Source organism: Nomascus leucogenys, chromosome 2, assembly GCF_006542625.1.
Source record: "Nomascus leucogenys isolate Asia chromosome 2, Asia_NLE_v1, whole genome shotgun sequence".
Taxonomy (NCBI): Eukaryota; Metazoa; Chordata; class Mammalia; order Primates; family Hylobatidae; genus Nomascus; species Nomascus leucogenys.
Genome location: NC_044382.1, coordinates 31926417 through 31945794, shown reverse-complemented (window position 1 = coordinate 31945794; position 19378 = coordinate 31926417). Strand labels below are relative to the sequence as shown.

At 38.7% G+C, this 19378-nt stretch overlaps 1 protein-coding gene across 12 annotated transcripts in view; it reads right to left on the bottom strand.

The window, feature by feature from the left end:
• PPP2R2B (protein phosphatase 2 regulatory subunit Bbeta) overlaps positions 1–19378 on the bottom strand; it is a 492508-nt gene that overhangs the window by 119017 nt on the left and 354113 nt on the right. The gene's annotated exons all lie outside the window — the stretch shown is intronic.

Below are 19378 nucleotides of genomic sequence, written 5' to 3'. Positions count from 1 at the left end.
GCAGTGAGCCGAGATCATGCCACTGCACTCACACCTGGGCGACAGAGCCAGACTTGGTCTCGAAAAAAAAAACAACTCTATATCTGTATATCTATATATCTATGTATGTATGTGTGTGTATCTATGTATGTCTGTGTGTGTGTGTGTATGTGTGTAAAATTCATTTTTTGTGGCATCCGGTTCTACAGATTTTGACAAATGCATAGAGATATGTATCCATAACCACTATCATGATAAAGAACAATTCCATTAACCCCAGAAAGTTCCTTCATACTGCTCTTTTGAGTGGACAATTCTTCCAAAAGAAGTAAAATCATGGGAATAAAATGAACTGATAGATATAAGAGCTTGTAAGAGTTAAAAATGCTGTGTAGATACGAGGTTTAACACTACTGGTCTCTATTGATATGACTCAACTTGATTTGGCACCAATAATTATTTTCTTAGTACACAGAGTCAAAGATTTTTTTTTAATCTTTCTGTCTAGATGTTATTACTATTTGGGATTCTGTTTGAGTGGTATGGAGTTAAAAAAATTCATCAATACACTTTTGCCAACCTGCACCCAAACTAGGTTATCCATGAAGTATTCTACCTTTTCACATATGTCCTTGTCTTTAAATGGAACTATGTTTGAGTTCCTGATTCAGTAGCATCACCTTCTTAACTTGACACTGCTTCTCACACTCATTTAGTTTGGTACTAAAGACAGAAGTAGTAAATACACAGTTCTGATTACACATGCCACATGCTTGCTATCCTTGACCTACTGTGTGTAATACATACTTTCTGTTTGATCCAGAATTGTTTCTTCTGTCATCCAACCAGTGTCTGGTATTTGGATACTGAATCTTTTTCCTTTCATTTAATTAATTCTGTGCATACTGGTTTTATCTTCAACCTGGTGCTGGTATACCTCTCATATGAAAGAATACAGATAGAAGGGTCCAATAGCTCCAAGTCCCAAGCTCTTATCACAATGGCTGTTTCCTACTTAACCATAAGTGCATTATTTAAAAATGGGCACTGCTTAAATGTCAGTCTGACCCTGTAGATCAAGCCCATTAATGGCAGTTGATGTGTCATGGCAGATACTCTTGGTTGGCTACTCCTACTCAGTGTCTTTCTTCCTTGCCTGCCTCCTACTGTCCCACTGTAGAGGCTGGAAAACCCACATACTTGCTTTTTAGTCTCCCTTGTGGCTAGGGGTAATTGTGTGATCCAGATCTGGCCAATGAGGCATATAGGAAAGTCTACTGGGGAAGCAGGAGGGGGACAGAGATTCTGGGAAAGAGTTTTCTTCCCTGAATAAAAGGAAGTAAGTGAGGGGAGGCTTTCTGACCGGACTCTTCCCTGCTTCCTGCCTTTGTTTGTAATTAAATGTGTTCATAATATGTGGGGCTGTGGCAGCCATCATGTGACCATGAGGTAATAAGCCTATGGACTTTAAAAGGCTAAGAAGCTGAGAATGACAGATGGGAGAATGAGACAATATCTTTGATGACATTGTTGAACAACTAAAACCTACCTTAAGACAGCCTATGTCTGAAATTGTTAAACCCTGTGGTTTAAGCTACTGTTAGTAAGTTTTCTGTTATATTCATCTAAATTCATGCTACTATGCATGTCTTTCCACCTTTGTTTTCCTTATAGCACTTTGCACAGGGCCAGGTTATTAATGCATGTTGAGTTGGAAACTCCCTTGTCTTACAACATCTTTGCACAAATTCTCACATGCACATTTCCATTTCACTCTACCACACAACCAATTTTCCTTCCTACTTCCTTGATTCTCGGTATTAAGATGATTTGTGTTTTTCCTCCTTCCCCTGCTGTGGAGATGGTGTATTATTTTTCAACCATTCAAATATGAAAGCAGCATACCGGGATAGAATGCCAACCCCAATTTATTCATGGTGTTCCTTTGAAAATTACGACTTCAGAGATACCTAGCCACACCCTCCTTAGGAGCCAAGCTTTCCCTGCTAATATGCAGGAAGCCCACCATGCTTGCTGAGCTGTGAAAATCCAGATGGTGAGAAGCAGGTGAGTAATGAATGCCATGCTGTTCCCATTAAAATGCACACAGCTTCCCCAGGCTGACCAAATCTCCAACACTAAACAGGTTTGAATCAACCCAAGGACATGTGGGTTGATAAAGATTGCCTTTTATTCAAAACAAGTTCCTGCAACATAGAAGCCTAGAAGATAAAATTTTCCCATAGTTGGAACAAAACTCGCCTAAAGGGTAAAGGAGTCTTAAAAATTATAAGTCTCTGAGTACAGAAAAATCCAGTGGGAAATTGATAGCAGTTCAGACTTGTCTACACGCCTGTGTGGTTTACAGTGGAATCTGCTGTCAAGGTGTTTACCATCTGTCACCCAATCTTTCAAAAAACAGAGGAGTAATTAACTGCTCAGGCAATACAAACTCTGTCAATCATTCAGATCTATTATCCATTCAACATGGGACATCTATGGCTGACCCCAAAGTCAGCAGGACTCCAGGTCCAAAATGACAAAGCTCTCACATCTGTGGGGAAATGGGAGTTCTTGGGCAGGCCCTGTGCTACCTCCTACCCAAACACACATATTATGGCATCTGGCACATGTTTGGTCAGAAATTTTGCTTTGCCAGATGCTCTGAAGTCAGTAAGACATGGTATCCACTTTGTGGAGACTAAAATTCCCCATATTTGGGGGCTGGCTCAGGTATCACTTCCTTAAGAAGCCCCGTGTGACTTCTTTTAAGCCCAAGAGAGCTTCCTTTATTATGCAGCCTCATTGCTCCCCATACTTTGCCTTTATAAGTTATCACCACTAATCATTAGCATTTATCACAATGATATTAGAATCATTTAAATGCCTGTTTCAGTCTCTTCATTGTAAACTTCACAAGGAACTTGTTCACCACTAAACCCTCAGTGCCTAGCCGAGTCTCTTAGTATATAACAGATGTTTCTCAATCTTTTTTTTTCTATACTCACAAGTCATCAAGCAATTGATCTTTTTTCTTTAATGGATCACTGAATGAGCATTGAAGAGAGCCAATACCAAAGTAGACCAACATATAGAGAATGGATAACCCTAAACAAAGTACCAATAATCAAAATATGTATCCTGGGTAGATGTAAACATTTACTTAAGATGTGAAGCAAGAAAAGGTTCTCATTTGGAATAGTGAGTGTTTGATGATTTTAGAATGAGATACATTGCTCAATAAAGAATAGGTCTTGTCCTAAAAAACCTTTGCAGCATTGGCAGGGATTCAGGGTCCTATGAATAACAGGAAGAGAAAGCAGATGGGTTGGGGAAGAAAGGATGTCCAGGTAGGGTGCTACTTGGGAGAGGGCATGGAGGTGGTAATAAGAAAGCCAAAGTGGATGAGCAAATACATCTGAGATGAAAGGACTCGATTTAATGAACACCTATTATGTGCATGTCACTGGGCTGGGTACCAGGGATATAGTAATAAATAAACACAACTGGTACTTGCCCTTGTGAAACTCTCAGTTTAGAGGACTGGGAGGTAATGGGAGATTGGGATACAATTACAATGTTGGGGAAAGGTTGTTCAAAGATTCTGATCATAGAGATTTTTAAGCCAAGAATTTTTTTTTTCCTAGAGGGAAGTAGAAGTCCTTATCAGAACTCAGGGAAACACATCTCAGCCATATCCTTGCATGCAATAAATCTCTTTTATTTCTCTAAAGGACAAATTCAACACTAAATACAATGCATATTTTTGTTAAACTGTAGGTGGGCCTAAAGAAGTAAATGAAGAATATGATAGGCAAGGATTTGAGTTTTTCCTCCTAAAACATGAGGTCCCGATGTCAAACAAAATAAGTATGTTGCTAATAGTTCACAAGCTATTATTATGTTATGATGGTTTTTCAATGGTCTTAGCAAATAAAATGGAAAGTATTAGAAACAAGCGTGCCAATTATAATACCATGAATCACTTAGTATTTTTTCTCTTTCTCCCTCCCTCCTTCTAATTTCTGGCTAGCAGTTGTGGTATTTTGAAGAATATTATGAAGTATGCTCTCTTTTGGATAATATGCATATTTTAAAGCATTGAATGCAATACTGTACACACAGTAGGTAAGAGTAAAATACAGAATGAATAAACTAGCGTTGATTTTCATCAGCAGCAGGACACAATCTTTAATAAATATTCATCAGGATAAAGGCAGTATAGTAAATACTTACTGCTTTTATCTATCCACTGAAGATCGGATATTTAGAAAATCTATTATATTTGACTTCATGGTCCTGTAGCAGTTTAGATAACAATGAATAATATTAAAACTAGAAAAGTCAGGAAAGATTTAATCTTAATAGGACATGAGGGTGATCTGGTTGCAATATCTGTCAACCCATTGATTGCCGGGGTTGATTTGGCTGATCTGGATGGCTAGGTGGGTGTCTCCTTCCTCCCTCACCACTCCGTGTGCATCCCTCCCAGAGCTGCACAATGGGTTGAAGAGCACGACCATCCCCAAGAGAGGAGGACTGGTCTTTGGTCAAGGGTATATGAGTAGCTGCGTTCCCCTGCTAGAATCTCCAAACAACGTCTCAAGATTTAGGGTTAATCAATTCATTCATTGACCCATTTATTCACTCAACAAATGTACATTGAACACACCAACTACGTGTCAAGTACTATTCCAGATATTAAAGAAATGTCAATTAAAAATAGATATCTGTCCTCATGCATCTTACATTCTAGTTGTGGAGAAAAGATAATCATCAATGAACATACTAAATTACATTGTATGTTATGTACTAAGGAAAACAAATAGAGCTGAGTAAGATGAACAAGACTGGCATTTGCAGGGAGGCTGCAATTTCAATAGGGTAGTTGTGACAGACTTCATGGGGGAGACTTGAAGGAGTGGAGGCGTTCACGATGCAGGTATCTGTAGGAAGAGTGTTCCAAAGAGATGAAACTGACAGTGGAAAGACCCTAAGAGGGAAACGAACATGTGTTAAGGGATCAGTGTGCCTAGAGCAGAACAAACAAGGGGTGAATAGGTAGGAGAAATGAGAGGTTCAGATGATATAGAGTCTTGTATAACACAGCAAGGACTCTTTTACTAAAAGTGAAATGGGCACAACAATGTGAATGTATTTGATGCCACCAAACTGTATACTGAAAAATAGTTAAAATGGTAAGGTTTATGTTATGTACATTTTACAATAAAAAAGTGAAAGGGATAGCTGTTGGAAGGATACTAAATAGACAAGTGATGTGCTTTTACAAGACTCAATTTGGCTACAGTATTGATAACAGACCATAGAGGGCTGAGGTAGAATTGGGGAGTGTATTGAGATAATAAAGGGGAGATAAACTTTGGTGTAGGCTGTGGAGGTGAAGAGAACTGGCCATTTTCTGGATGATATTGAAAGTTGACCTGTGAGGATTTGCTGATGGATTGATTATAGGGTTTGAAAAAATATAAGAATCAAGGATGATCCCAAAGTTTTTGGTCTCAGGAACTGGCATGTTAGAGTTGCCATCACTGAGAATTTTGTGAGTAAAGCAGGCTTTTTGGGGACCAGATGTTCAGTTTTATGCATGTGAAATGTGAGAGGTTTATAAGTACAGAAGTTGAGGAGATAACTGGAAATAAGAATTTGGAGTTCAGGAGAGGGGATTGAGCTGGTGATATAAATTTGGGAGTTATTAGCATTCAGATAGTGTTTAAAGCAACAAGACCAGATGAGGTCTTGGGGAGTGAGTGCATTAAAATAAAAGAAGAGGACCAAGAGCTGAACAGTAGGGCACTCCAGCATTGAAAAAGTTGGGGGGAGAAGAAGAAAATCCAGGGAAAAAAACAAAGGGAATGACCAGTGAGATAATAGGAAAATCAAAGAAACGTAATGTCCTGGAAACCAAGTGAAGTTCAGACGAGTGACCAACCATGTCACATACTGCTCATAGGCAAGCTAAAAGTTTAGAGTAAAACTTTGAGCTTAGTACTGTGGAGCTCACTTTTAACTTTGAGTAATGTATAGTTTCTATGGGATGGGGGCCATAAAACTTAATTGGAGTAGGTTTCAGAGAGAATGGGAGGAGAGGAATTGGAGATGGTGACTATGTACAACTCCTTTAAGAGTAGCAAAGAAATGAGGTGAAAGATGGTAAGGAAAGTGGGATCAAGAGAGTACTTTCACAATGTCATAGAAATAACAGCATGTTTATAAGCTGATGGGAAAGCTCCAACCACCAGGAAAAAAATAATGATGAAGAAGAAAGAAGGTGGAATTGCTGAATGAATAAAAAAATAAATGTGAAGATGAACAGGCCAGGAATGAGGACTGGTCACCACTAACATTTGAAATAAAATCTGTACAGGTTCAAACCCTACCCACAGCCAAAATCTGGATAGTAAGAAAAATGCTATTGAAATCTTCTCTTCATATAAGGTTTAACAAGATTCTTAAAACATTTAATATTGCAAGAATTTCTCTCATATATCAGCATTTCAGAGATCCATGTGATTGCTATGAATAAAAGACCTCTTGATTTTTTTTTGTTTCTTCCTCCTTACCTTCTCTCCCTCTCTCCTGACCTCACACCTCTTCTCTCTTTTCTGCTTTCCACTCATCTCTCCCTCCCTTCCCTTCTCCTTTTGAAGCTGACAGCAGAAAGGACTCTGTTCTTTTAGCTACCTACTGTCTGCCTACCAGGCAGAAGGCTGCTAACTCATATACACTTTAAAGTGATGAGAAATCTACTACAAGTTCACTTCCACATGGGTAGGCTGACCTCCTTTTGGCCTTCCTTAACTTTCACCAGTATCCTTAATATCTTATAGAAACAAGTCTGTCAGAGTGGGGAAAAAAACCCTACACTCTCATCCTTTCCCTGTGCAAGATTTACAGACACGTTGTAAATGGCCAGACCCAGGTGACGGTGCCAGGAACTTTCCAAGTGATTTGTAGATCTCCTTTCCAGGACATCAGTCTTTAATGGAAAACTCTTTTAGCTGCACATTCCTTTACTGCAGTATGACCACAGGAAGCGAATTGCAGCTGTCATAAAGAAGACTCACTGAAATTAACTAGCTATTGACTTGGCCTCAAGACATTACAGTCTAAGAGAAACACCAGCACTGCACAGTTTAGAAAAGCATAGTTTTTCTTTGAAACTACCATTTATTGAGTTGGCCTACTGCAAGCCAGACATAGCATTCAACCCTCTATATACATACACTCTCTTCCTAAATCTATAGATCCATCGTCATATATTGGATACTGACTTTGGTCATGATCTGTGCTTTGTGTTTTACATTATATCACTTAATTGTCACTCAAACTCTATAAGTTTTAGTATCTTCCCCCATTTTTCAGATGGGAAAATGGTGGCTCAGACAGGATAAATAACTTGCTCATGTTTGGAAGACTACTCATGGAGCTGGGATTTAAACCCAATTGTAGTTCCAAAGCTTGCTTTGTGTTCAGAACCTGCCTTTTTGTGTGCTGCTTCTTTTCCCTCCACCTTCTATTATTTCTTGTTCCTATTCTCTTCTGTCTACTATCTCTTCTTTTTTCTATATAAATTCTTTTTTCATCTTTCACTCACAGTTATAGGTTTTACTTCTTAACACAGCAGAGTGTATCTTCTGGGCTCAATCTTCCCTTTTCCATCGTTGTCACACACTCCATCAAAATTTAACTCCTCAGACTCTCAAAGCAAATACAATCTTTGCTGACCAACTGTTCATGCCATTTCATTTATCTAATATATTCTTGTCATTAATTGTGCCTGCTGACATCTCATTCTTTGAGACAGCATGTCCCTCGTGGGCAGGATCTTCTGCATTGTTATAATCTGAGGACCTAGCATAGGGACTGGCATCTAGTAGGTTTGCAAAAAAACACTTGTTTACTGATTGAATAAAAAAGTAAATACACAAATCCTTTAAGGCAAGCTCAAATGTCACCTATTCCATGAAGCTTTTCTAAGCTTCATTGATTGGAAAAAATTCCTTGTTCCTCACAACAACTGTAACTCTTTGTACTTTTACATGAGATCCATGACATTGTCACTTACATGTGTACTTGTTCTATTTTCCTAACTGAAATGTATTTCATTAAGGGCAGAATTCCTATTTTACTCAATTTTGACTCTACTAAGTACAATTAATGTTTGAAGAATAAAAGAATGTAAAATCTGAACCTTTCTCTAATAATACAATTAAGCTCTTAACCTTTTTTAGGAGATCTCGGACATCTTTGAGGATCTAATAAAAGCTATAAATCCTTTCCCCATAAATATGCATGTACTTTTATTTTTGAAATTCTGCATCTTATTTTCATGGTGCTTCTGAACCTCTGGATCCCTAGTAGGATCTGAGACCATCACTCAATACTACCCTGCATTCAGACCTTTGCTTAAACAATTCTTCAATCTGGAAATTATCCTCTTAGAACTTATCCTGTTTCCCTTCCCTTCTAACACCCAGTTGAAAATTATTCTCTTCTAGAAACCAAGTAAGGATAGTTTACATTTAAAACTTCACTAACTTAGCTGGCATCTTCTTATCAGGCATGACTCATTTCTATTGGATTATGGTATGAATGTTGACAGATGGCTCGAATATACTTTGTGTATGTGTTATCTATTTAACTAGATTATAAGTTCCCTGAAAACAGAATAATATTTATTTCTTTAGTAGACAGCATCTTTTTCAGTACCTAGGATCTTATTCTGTGCATAGCAAACATGACATAAATGGTTCACAACTGGAGATTTAGGATTCTCATGGGGACAACTGACTTTGGGTTTGTGTAATGCACATGACAGCTCTCTGCTTAAAGTCACACATGTTCCATTTCTGCCTACAACTTATTATTATTTTTAATGGTTCATTGCTATAGGCTTATAGCCTGGGACACCTCTGAAATAAAACCAGTATTTGAAAAATCTAGTACCAAGGCCATTTTCAGAAATGCTTTCTCCAGGAATAGCAGATAGGAGAGGAGTAAAAATCAGATCACATTTCCATACCTCCAAGGACTCTATTTTTGGGGAACATTTCAAGTACTGATTCCAACAACCTAAGTTATTGCCTTTGGAGAATATGAAAAAGTTTCAAGCTTGAAAAAGTCCATAACTATTAAATGCATTGGCAGAATTCCTTTCTTTCCAACACACACTGTAGCAGGTTTCTAGCACTGATTGTGATGCGTTGTTTTCTGCAAAGTTCTTGGGGAATAAAAAAATGATATATCAATATTTTATCAGGTAACAGAAGGAATCAAACCATTAAGCACTGAAGATATAGACTCAACACTGGCCACAATCTCAAATATACCTCCTGCTTTTTCAGTTGAACTTGTGTCAACAGTAAAATGTACTAGACACCATTTTGGGGAAGCTTTGGGGTAATACAAACTTTTGGTAAGTTATCACTAAGAAAAGTTTGTGAACAGGCACTTTCCTCCCTCTCAAATTATCCCCTGTCCTCCCTCCTTACCATTTTCTAGCCCTACTTTTGCTTTCAGGATCTCATAAATTTCCTGCTTTCCCCCTTACTTTGGGGAAACATGCTTTGCCTAAACTACTCCCCCATCCTCCCTTTTCCTTAGCCAACATCACTTCATTTTAAAAAATTTCAGCTTGAACAGCAGCACTTCCTGAGAGTGGACTTTTCTGACAACCTATTTTAAAGTCTTCACATTGTTCTTTATAGTCTCTATCCTTTTCCTTTAATGCTTCTACCAGAATTCATCATTATGTATATTATGTATGTGTTTGAGTGTTGTTAATGTCTGTCTCCCTTGTAAGACTACATAATTCACAAGAATTCATAATTCACAGGAATCACAGCTGATTTTTTTTTTAACCAATGGTATTCCTGGCCCCTAGCCCAATATTTGACACATAGTAGACATGCAAGCAATGTTCAATGAAAGTATGGTTTTCTAATCCTATCTCTACAAAAAATACAAAGATTAGCCTGGCGTGGTGGCACATGCCTGTAGTCTCAGCTACTCAGGAGGCTGAGGTGGGAAGATAGATTGAGCCCAGGAGGTTGAGGCTGCAGTGAGCTGTGATCGCACCACTGTACTCCAGCCTGGGTGACAGAGTGAGACCCCATCTTAAAAAAAAAAAAAGTATGGTTTTCTAGAATATTTATTAATTAATATTTGTAGCCTGATCATTTGGATTATATCCTCTAATGTTGTTCTTACACACACACGTACATTTGGTTTTCAGTTGAATTGAGCGTAGCAGAACTATGGGATCACGAAAATTTGAAAACCAATAAAATCCACATTTGCTTCATTCTAGTTAATAAGGTCTATGCTGAGCTAATCATATACAGGAAAACATATGCATTATAAAATGCACACACACCCTTCTGCTACTTAAATTCTAGCCCTTGTTTAATCCAGTCTCCACCCTTTCAATTTGCAGGAAGAAAGGCAATCGAACACCAGAGACTGGGTGGGAAGATCTTTATATGCCAAGAAGTCTGACCCAGTGAACTATTTCAGTCACATACGCAGTTTGAATTGGATTGCCCGATCCCTGAGAAGGGATTTCTGGATTAGACAGTTCATTAGAGGCTGAGCCAGCTTCTAGGGCTTGTCGGTCTTTGCTCTGCGTGCCTGGAATTAGCAAAGTGACGCAGTGAAGGCTGCCTGAGTGACAGCTGCCAGTGAGTCACATGAAATAATGGCTGAAATAGCAGCTACTCAGAGGCAACAACCACACCTGCAGAACAGAATCTCAAGACGAAAATGAGATTTGCTGTCCATTGAAAACTATTTACTGAGCACCTTCTATGTCCCTGACCTAAGACTTTGTTTTGAGAAATAATTCTAAGAGTTGATCAATTGCAGTCTTGTAATCCCAGGTTAAATTATAGCTTCCACATTTACTAGCTGGCAAATCTTGGGTTTATTATTTAACCTCTTTCTCTGCCCCCTACTTATTTAATCTGCAAAATGGAGATGATGATATTATGTTGAGGATTATGTATATAAATATGCAAAGCACTTAGAATGGTACCTGACACATATAAGCACTAAATGTTAGGATAGTATTTTACCCAGAAGTAACATAATGAATGGTTAACAGAATGACTTTAGGTGTCAGAAAGATACCATTCATCTCTGTCATTTACAAGTGATGTGTCTTTGGGCAAGTTACTTGAATTCTCTGAATCTCAGTTTCTTTATCTGTAAAATAAGAATAATATTGGTACCATTTTGGAGGGGAATTATGAGGATTAAATAAGATAAGGATGGGGAGGAGCTTAGCATGATGCCTTGTACATTGTAGCTCCTCAATATATATAATTTGTTATTGTTCTCAGTGGATCACTCATCTGGATCCCAGATAAGGCAGAGCAAGGCTCCACAGCTCCACGTCATGGGACCAAATAGCCCAGAGGATACTAGTTGGAGTGGATAGGTCATATCTGACAAGCAGATTTATTTTATTTGGACTAGTTTATTAACATTGCAGTATTAGCCCACACAAAGGTTTCCAATATTTTGAATCAGTTTCTGCCATCTAAAAAGTATAAAGTTTCATTTTAAACAATTGAGATTTTTCAGTTTCTTTAGAAAAATAAAGATAGGCAACATTGAGCTGGCATTCCCATATGGCCATTCCTGGCTTGAGTGGGGAAGCAGCTGCTCCCTTTAGATGGGCATAGGTCTTGAATTTACTGCACCTCCTAACATTTCCTGGTGTACCCCCAGCCTTAGTGTCAAATATCAGCTCCCATTTACCCTCCTGAGGTTTTCCTCTACCTCTCTGCTTTCATCTTTTATGCTACTTTGCCTCTGTAGGCATCTGAGTTAGCAGCTGCTGGTCTTTACTGTTGAGTGGTATCCTCTGCAAACTGGTACCTCTCTACAGGGCTGCAAGCAAGGCAGCAACACCTTTATCCACACAGCCTTAGGTCATTTGTCAGCACTGCAGGTGCAAGTATGGAATGAAAAAACAGTCAAAACTGCAAATGCAAGTGTGGAATGAAAAAACAGTCAAATCACAACTAAGGGCTGGCCTAACCAGTAAGCTGAGCACATCCTTGGAGGACAGCCTCTCACCCAGAAGTTGACTGCATGAATTCACTATTCACTCACACCGAATCTTCTCCAGTTTTCATTTAGACTGAGGGTAGAGGATATGGGACAAAGGATAGGGGTGCTATACAACAATACTTTAAAACTTAGTTAATCTAAAATATATCTTATGGACCATTAGTTCCTTAAGATGCTGTTTCTTGGGGGGAAGATGTCGAATACTGTTGGGAAATACCTCATACATTGTCCCTCATCTTGGGGATTTATCTGGGTAAATATTGAGTTGTCCCGTCAGAAAGAAGTTCACCCACAATTCATACATTAAAAGATATTTACTAAGGACTTACAGATATTTATTAAGATTTTATTAAGGACTTGCCAGGCACTGTTCTTTCTGGTGTTGGAGATTCAGTATTGACAGTCAATATTAAATCTGAATATTGACAGATTCAGTTCAGACAATCCTGAACTCAGGTAACTTATTCTAGTGTGGAGTAAAGAAGACTTCACTCTCTTTCCAAATTTATCTGACTATAGAACGCTACTGAAAAATATTGCTTTATACATAGTGCATAGCCCCTTGCAAATCCTATCTCTAGAGACTTTTCATGATAAAAGAATGATAGAGATTTTCACTTCTGTGAATACATAAGAGAATCAGACCACTCCAAAATGTTTTAGAGAAACAGATAATTTATTTTTTATTTCTTGAAAAGTCAATTAACCCACCAGGGCAGGCTTAATTTGGAAAGAACCACAGGCTCACCTGGGGACTCAGGCCTGGCAAAGGTTTCCGAGAATATCACATGAAGGGTTAACTTGACATTTACCTCCAAACTGGAGCTGTTTTTCTCTGCCTCTAATATGACCCAGTTGGAAATGTATTTGTTTTTCACTATTTAATCTTCTGCATCACCCACTGTTGATTAGATTTAATTAATTTATGTTTCTAATGAATTTAGAAACTTGCAGTTCTGTAGCAGGAAAATTTTCAGACAGCATCTGGCCACCAAATGGATTACCTTGTCTGCAAAAGTCTTTCAAACATCTGGGGCCTGATTTTGTGAAACATCCAGAGGCTCTTTCAAAGGTAAGAAAACCCACGCAGAAGAATCTTGAGGGGAGAAAGAGAGAAGGTGCTAGAAATAGGTAGGAATCTCTTTGATTTGCAAACCAGGATCCTGGCAGTCTCCCAACATGAAATCACATTTTGCTGCTCATTGGCACAGTTTCAATGGCACCAAATAGACTAATCTGAATCTATTTTGTTCAACATCATCGGATTCCACCAGGCCCAAGCCAGGCTGCCGCCCTGTGAACTTCTTTGGCACTTCCTTCTGTGTGGAAGCTCCCAGTGATCATTAAGGCGAAACACTTACAGAAAACATTTAGAGAGAAGCCCTTTGCTCTCGTTCACTCAACAAACATTTATCAGGAGCCCACTGTGTGCCTGGCACTGAGCCACGCATACCTCTTGAGTAGCTCTTGCAACAACCTTGCAGGATAGGTAGATACTGTTCTCCTATTCTCACGGATGGGACCAAGTAATAAGTAAAAATAACAATAATTATTAAGGTTAACAGGAACACTACTAATATAGGATGTAGAGATATGCATACCCACACAGCAGGCTCTGTGTGAAGAACTTTACATGCATTAACTCATTTAACCCTCACAATAAAACCATAAGGTAGATGTCATTATTACTACCCCCATTTTACAGATGAGGAAACTGAGTCACTGTAAGCTTATGTTAACCCAGCTAGCCTTTGGCAGAACCAGCCTTCTAACATGGGCAGTCTAACTTGAGAGCTTTTTGCTACAAACCACTCAACTTTACTACCTCCAGATACTATTTACTGAAGACCTGCTATATGTTAGGTACTATCTTACGGCTTTTACAACATTAGATTTTAATGACATTTATGCCATATGCAGTGGATGCTATTATTCCCAGACAAGAAAACAAAAGCGTAGAAACATTAAGTAACTTGCTGAAGTCACAAAGAGAGTTAGTAAGACTTAGGTTAGGGCTTAACTCAGGTCTGCGGGGCTACAAAGGCCACTTTCTGCTTACTGAGTTATCTGCTGATGAATCAGAGAAAAAATGAGTGTTGAGAACTCAATAGCTTTCTCAAAGCTGCCCCAGGAAACAAACTAAAAGTCAGAAGAAGGCATAGCCTGGCTGCTTTGCACAGCCCAGCCCAGTCCAGAAAAAGGGAAGATAAAAAATATGCTACAAAGAATAAGAAAACAGCTTCATCTAGCAGAAGTAGGTGAAAGATGTTAGAAATCGTATTGCCTGACTGGTTTTTCTGGCTCAAGTTCAAAGAGAAATGACTGACAAGCAAGTGGGTTGCCCACAGTATAAACAATAATAAAAAAGCCCGCAATGCTGAACATCTGAAATTTTTTGCAATGTTGCACAATCAGGTTAGTGCCTAATACATAGTATAAAACACAATTATATACAGTACCAGTGTTGAAGAAACCCAGTTTGACCTGGTTCTTGTGACAGAATATAATTACTAAGTCTGGCCATTTCTTTTGATTAAAAAACTTATTTTCTTTGACTTCTCTCTTGTCTACTGCCACTACCTAAACACGAACAGGTCCTTGCTCCTCTTTGGGTCTTTGTATATGCCTTTCTCTGCCTGGAACCTGGATAATCTCTATTCGTCCTTGATCCTCAGGTTGTCATCTCTTCCTCCAGGAAGTCTTCCTTGACTTTCCTATTCTGGGTTAGATGTCCATTTTAAGCACAATGTATATTTCCTCCTATTATAGCATTTATTACACTGTAAGGTAACTGTTTATTTGTGGGCCTCCTCATTGAGAGAGCATATGTTGGTTACCACTGTATTCCCAGTGTATGGGTATGGTACATAATAAGTGTTCAATAAATATTTAATTGACTGGATGAATTGGAGTGAACCTCATAACATCCTCTTTGTTGGTCTCCCTGTTTGAAACCTCTCACCGCCACACTTTGTGCTACATCCCATCAGTCATTCAGCTTTCCTTTAAACTTTCATAGTGTCATTTTAAAAAATCACTTCCCTTTGAACACTCACATAAAAGTCGGAATACTGATAATCTCTGGGCGAGGGAGAATTAAGTAAGAGTGGGCAAGAGAAAATCTTACGGAGTCCTAAGACTGTCCTATACCTTTATGTGGGTAATGGTGACATGGTTGTATACATGTATGAAAGTCAGTAAGCTGAATACAAAAGAACAATGCTCATTATTGTAAGTAATTAACGTCTCAGAATAAACACATGAATCCTTTGAAAGGTCACTTGTGTTGATAGGATAAAATCCAGACCTCCTTGCCCCAGTTTTCATTGTTCTTTACTGATTGGCCCAATGGTCGATGTACTTGTTCAAACTCACTTTTCTAAAACACATGTCCTGATCTTCTAACAGATCCTGAAACCCTTCTCACTCATTCCCATCTCTGTGCTTAAAATCATGTTTTCTTACCCTAAATGTTCATTTCTCTTCCTCCCACCTTCCAAAAGCTCCTCCCCGTCTTGGAGGGCCAGGACAAATTCACCCACACAAACTCAACAAAACCACAAATCTCATTAATCCCTTTTTTCTCTGAACCTTTGACTATTTTGTCTGTTTCCTTCATTCGTGCCAACATTTCCTGAGGACTGTAAGTTCCTTGAAGGCAGGGACGTTATCTTATTTTCAATTTTTATATTTAGGACAGTGCCTGGTACAACGGTAGATTCTCAATATATATTTGTTGTGAATATACCAAGGTCCTACTTATATGTCCAGACCCTGGGCAGCTATGAGTCTGTACAGAGATTAGAAAGGCAGGTTGTCTATGTCCTTTAGAATGAAAACATAGTGGTGTTGTTAAGCCCATGGACTTAGGATTCCTACATGATTTCAAATCCAGGTTTTGCAACTCACTGACTCTGTGATCCAGTGTATTCGATGGCCATCCGCAAAATTCAGTTTCCTCAGCTGTAAAATGGGGACTCTTTTTTTTTTTTTTTTGAGACGGAGTCTCGCTCTGTCGCCCAGGCTGGAGTGCAGTGGCGCAATCTCGGCTCACTGCAAGCTCCGCCTCCCGGGTTCACACCATTCTCCTGCCTCAGCCTCTCTGAGTAGCTGGGACTACAGGCGCCCGCCACCACGCCCGGCTAATTTTTTGTATTTTTTAGTAGAGATGGGGTTTCACCGTGGTCTCGATTTCCTGACCTCATGATCCGCCCGCCTCGGCCTCCCAAAGTGCTGGGATTACAAGCGTGAGCCACCGCGCCCGGCCAAAATGGGGACTCTTAATAGGTTATTTTTTGAGGGTTACATGAGAATATAAACATTTATTTTATTAGTGAGCTTTTATTGAATTTGTTGCTTTGCTAAACAATACACAATTGCACCCAAATAAAAGCTCATGCCCTTGATGTTATAATGCAAAGAATTCAGCATAATGATCGACTCACAGGGAACACTGAACACATGGTAGCTATTCTTATCAGAGCTATTATAATCCAAATGTATAGTTGCAGTGAGAAAAATCTATAAATTAGGAGGTAAAAATGTAGAAAGCAAGGAGAGTGGGCTCATTGTGAGATATATACATGTGCACACAAACATAGAGTGAATCTAATCTATAAGAAATTCCTTAGGGAAATTCCATCACATCCCATTAACACGGTCCCAAAGGCAGGAGCTGGGCTGATCTTGACATATTTAATATCTTTGAAAAAATTCTGAAATCATAATAATCTCAAAATGGTATACAAAAGCAAGTCTATCTGGGAGTTACATGCAAACACATTTTACCTTAGTTCTAGCTTACATAATTCTTTAATCATCATAATTCCAAGTGCTTCTCTTAAAACTTTTGACCTTAATAGGATTATTGACAGTTAGGAAAGGGAGAACACTGCTCAATAGGGTTTTGACAGTTAGGAGGGGAGAACACTGAGGAACAAGTTCTCAGTGTGTTTTTACACACTCATTTAAAAGACAACAGTTTAATAATTCTAATTCATATATACTTCTATTCATGTGATCAATAATTCATAGAAATTCCTCAGCAGCATTTTTAGTGACAACAGAAAGGGTAAAATATTTCTTCTCTTCCCTTTGCCTTCCTTTCTTCACTTAGTCATGCCTGGAGCCTGGAGAGCACAGAATTTCAAGAAAACAGTTTCCATGGTGATTCTTCCTTTGAGTACCCGACTGTATTTTGCTCTTTCTGGAGTGAATTAATGCTTCTTATTGCTTTCATGCTAAATATATTGCAGATTAGATTTGATTTCCTCTGCAGTGATATAGTTTTATTGAGAAAATGGAAAGTAAAAACACAGCATGAAGAAACTATGTATTTCTGCCACTACACTATCAGAAGGCTGGAAAAAAACCCATTTCAGAAAAAAATAACCAGCCATGGGAAATGGATGCAGGTATCTGGAAGCTAGGATATGCATGCATGCATCTAAATGTTGGAAAGCCTGCCTTAGGAGATAATGATCTTAATTCTTCTATATGTTGAAGGTGTTATAAGTTGACCATAAAACACTGAGTTACAAGACATACCGATTTTTAGTGTACTATCCTCTTCTCAGCACAGAAAATATACATCATATAGAACAAAGAAATCTTCAAACCCACAATATGGCACTTACTTTATATTTTATTAAGGAGAGCTTTGTTTCCTACTAAAGCTAAATAACTGGCCTTCTTTGACTTGTTAAAATAGTTATGTGACCTTCCTGATTCCCATAGCACCCTGCATTTCCTGACATAGAACTTATCACATGTACTTACTATCCACTATGTCCATCTTCCTCACTAGACTCTAAAAGGGCAGGGCCCATATTTGTCCCATTCACTGTTGTACCCTTGTGCCTAGCATGGCACATGGGAAGCTGAAAATTATAACAAGAAAACAATGAAAGCTAACTCCGAGGCACCGAGGACTTTCTTGTAAAGCATCAGTGGGCTGGTGTGTTGGATAGAGATGGAATCTCATGTACGTTATAAATACTCAAATCTTAGCAGCAGCTATTGGTTTCGATAGTCAGTCCTACCTGGAGCCTTGATCATTACTTGTCTTTGAGGCATTAAGGGGTTAAAGGGAAGAATCTATCATGCCAGAGGAGGAGGAATAAAAAGCAGGCACCATCCTCTAAATCCTCCTTCTCTACCACTGCATTCCCACCCCCAGAGCCTGGAGCCAAGCACTTACTGGGAGCCAAACAAGCAGGAAGAAAACCAAGATTTTGGCCAATTTAAGCCAACTACGGAGTATTCAGCATCTATGCCAAACTAGATATGACTGTCCTAGGTGCTGCTGAGGACAAAGAGTGGAACACAGGGATTTTTGGCTCTAGCGAGTTTATAGTCTCAAAGGGATTCTTTTGGGATTGTGCAGAAGGGGAGTATGGCCAAGTATAAACATACACATACCCTGATTATTAACAATAGTGACAATATTTATTGAACAACCCATTAGGCACACTTCTAAGCACCATATATGCACGAACTCACTTGATCCTCATAGCAAATCTGTTTATTCCTATTATTTTCATTTGACATGTAAAGAAATTGAGACTTTGAAAGGCTAGGTAACTTGCCTAACATCCTAAAACCAGTTGGTAGTGGAGCTAAGATTCAAACCCACACAGTCTAGTCCTTGAGTCAATATCTTAACAACAAAACCATTCTGAATCTCAGGCTCATGGGATCTGATCTGAGAAATATACTTTACAAAGGATTTCCCATAGTCTCTTTTGCTGTATGAATTATCCAAAGTCGCTTAAGTTCATAAATGCTCCTGGGGAATCATCAGGATGCATAGAGGGCCATATACAGTTCTAGATTTCAAGAGGAAACCCAGTTCTGTGGCTATGTAAATGTTAGATTTGCATGGCTCTGTAACTAGGATACACACTATGGTAAGATTTCTCCTGGTTCAAGGAGGCGTTTCCATAAGAAGGGACAACTGGAGGATTACTGAATGCTAGGTTTCATCCTATAGAACAGACACACTCTAGTGTTTTGACACATCTACAAAGGGGTTCTTTTGGAACTTCATTTTCTAAACTACCCTTCAGGAAATTCAAAATTACTCAGCTGTATGCTGAATTTGATTCCACAAAAAAACAGTGACAAGAACAAGGTCTCATTGTATTAGCTCACAGATATTTCCCTTCATTTCAGAGTGTGGATTCCTACAGCTATGTTAAACATTTATTAAAAAAAAAAAAAAGGACAGGAAGGATGTGGATGAAGTCTTAAAGGGTAGGATTATGAGAGGGTTTTTTTTTTTTACTTATTTAAAAATTTTATT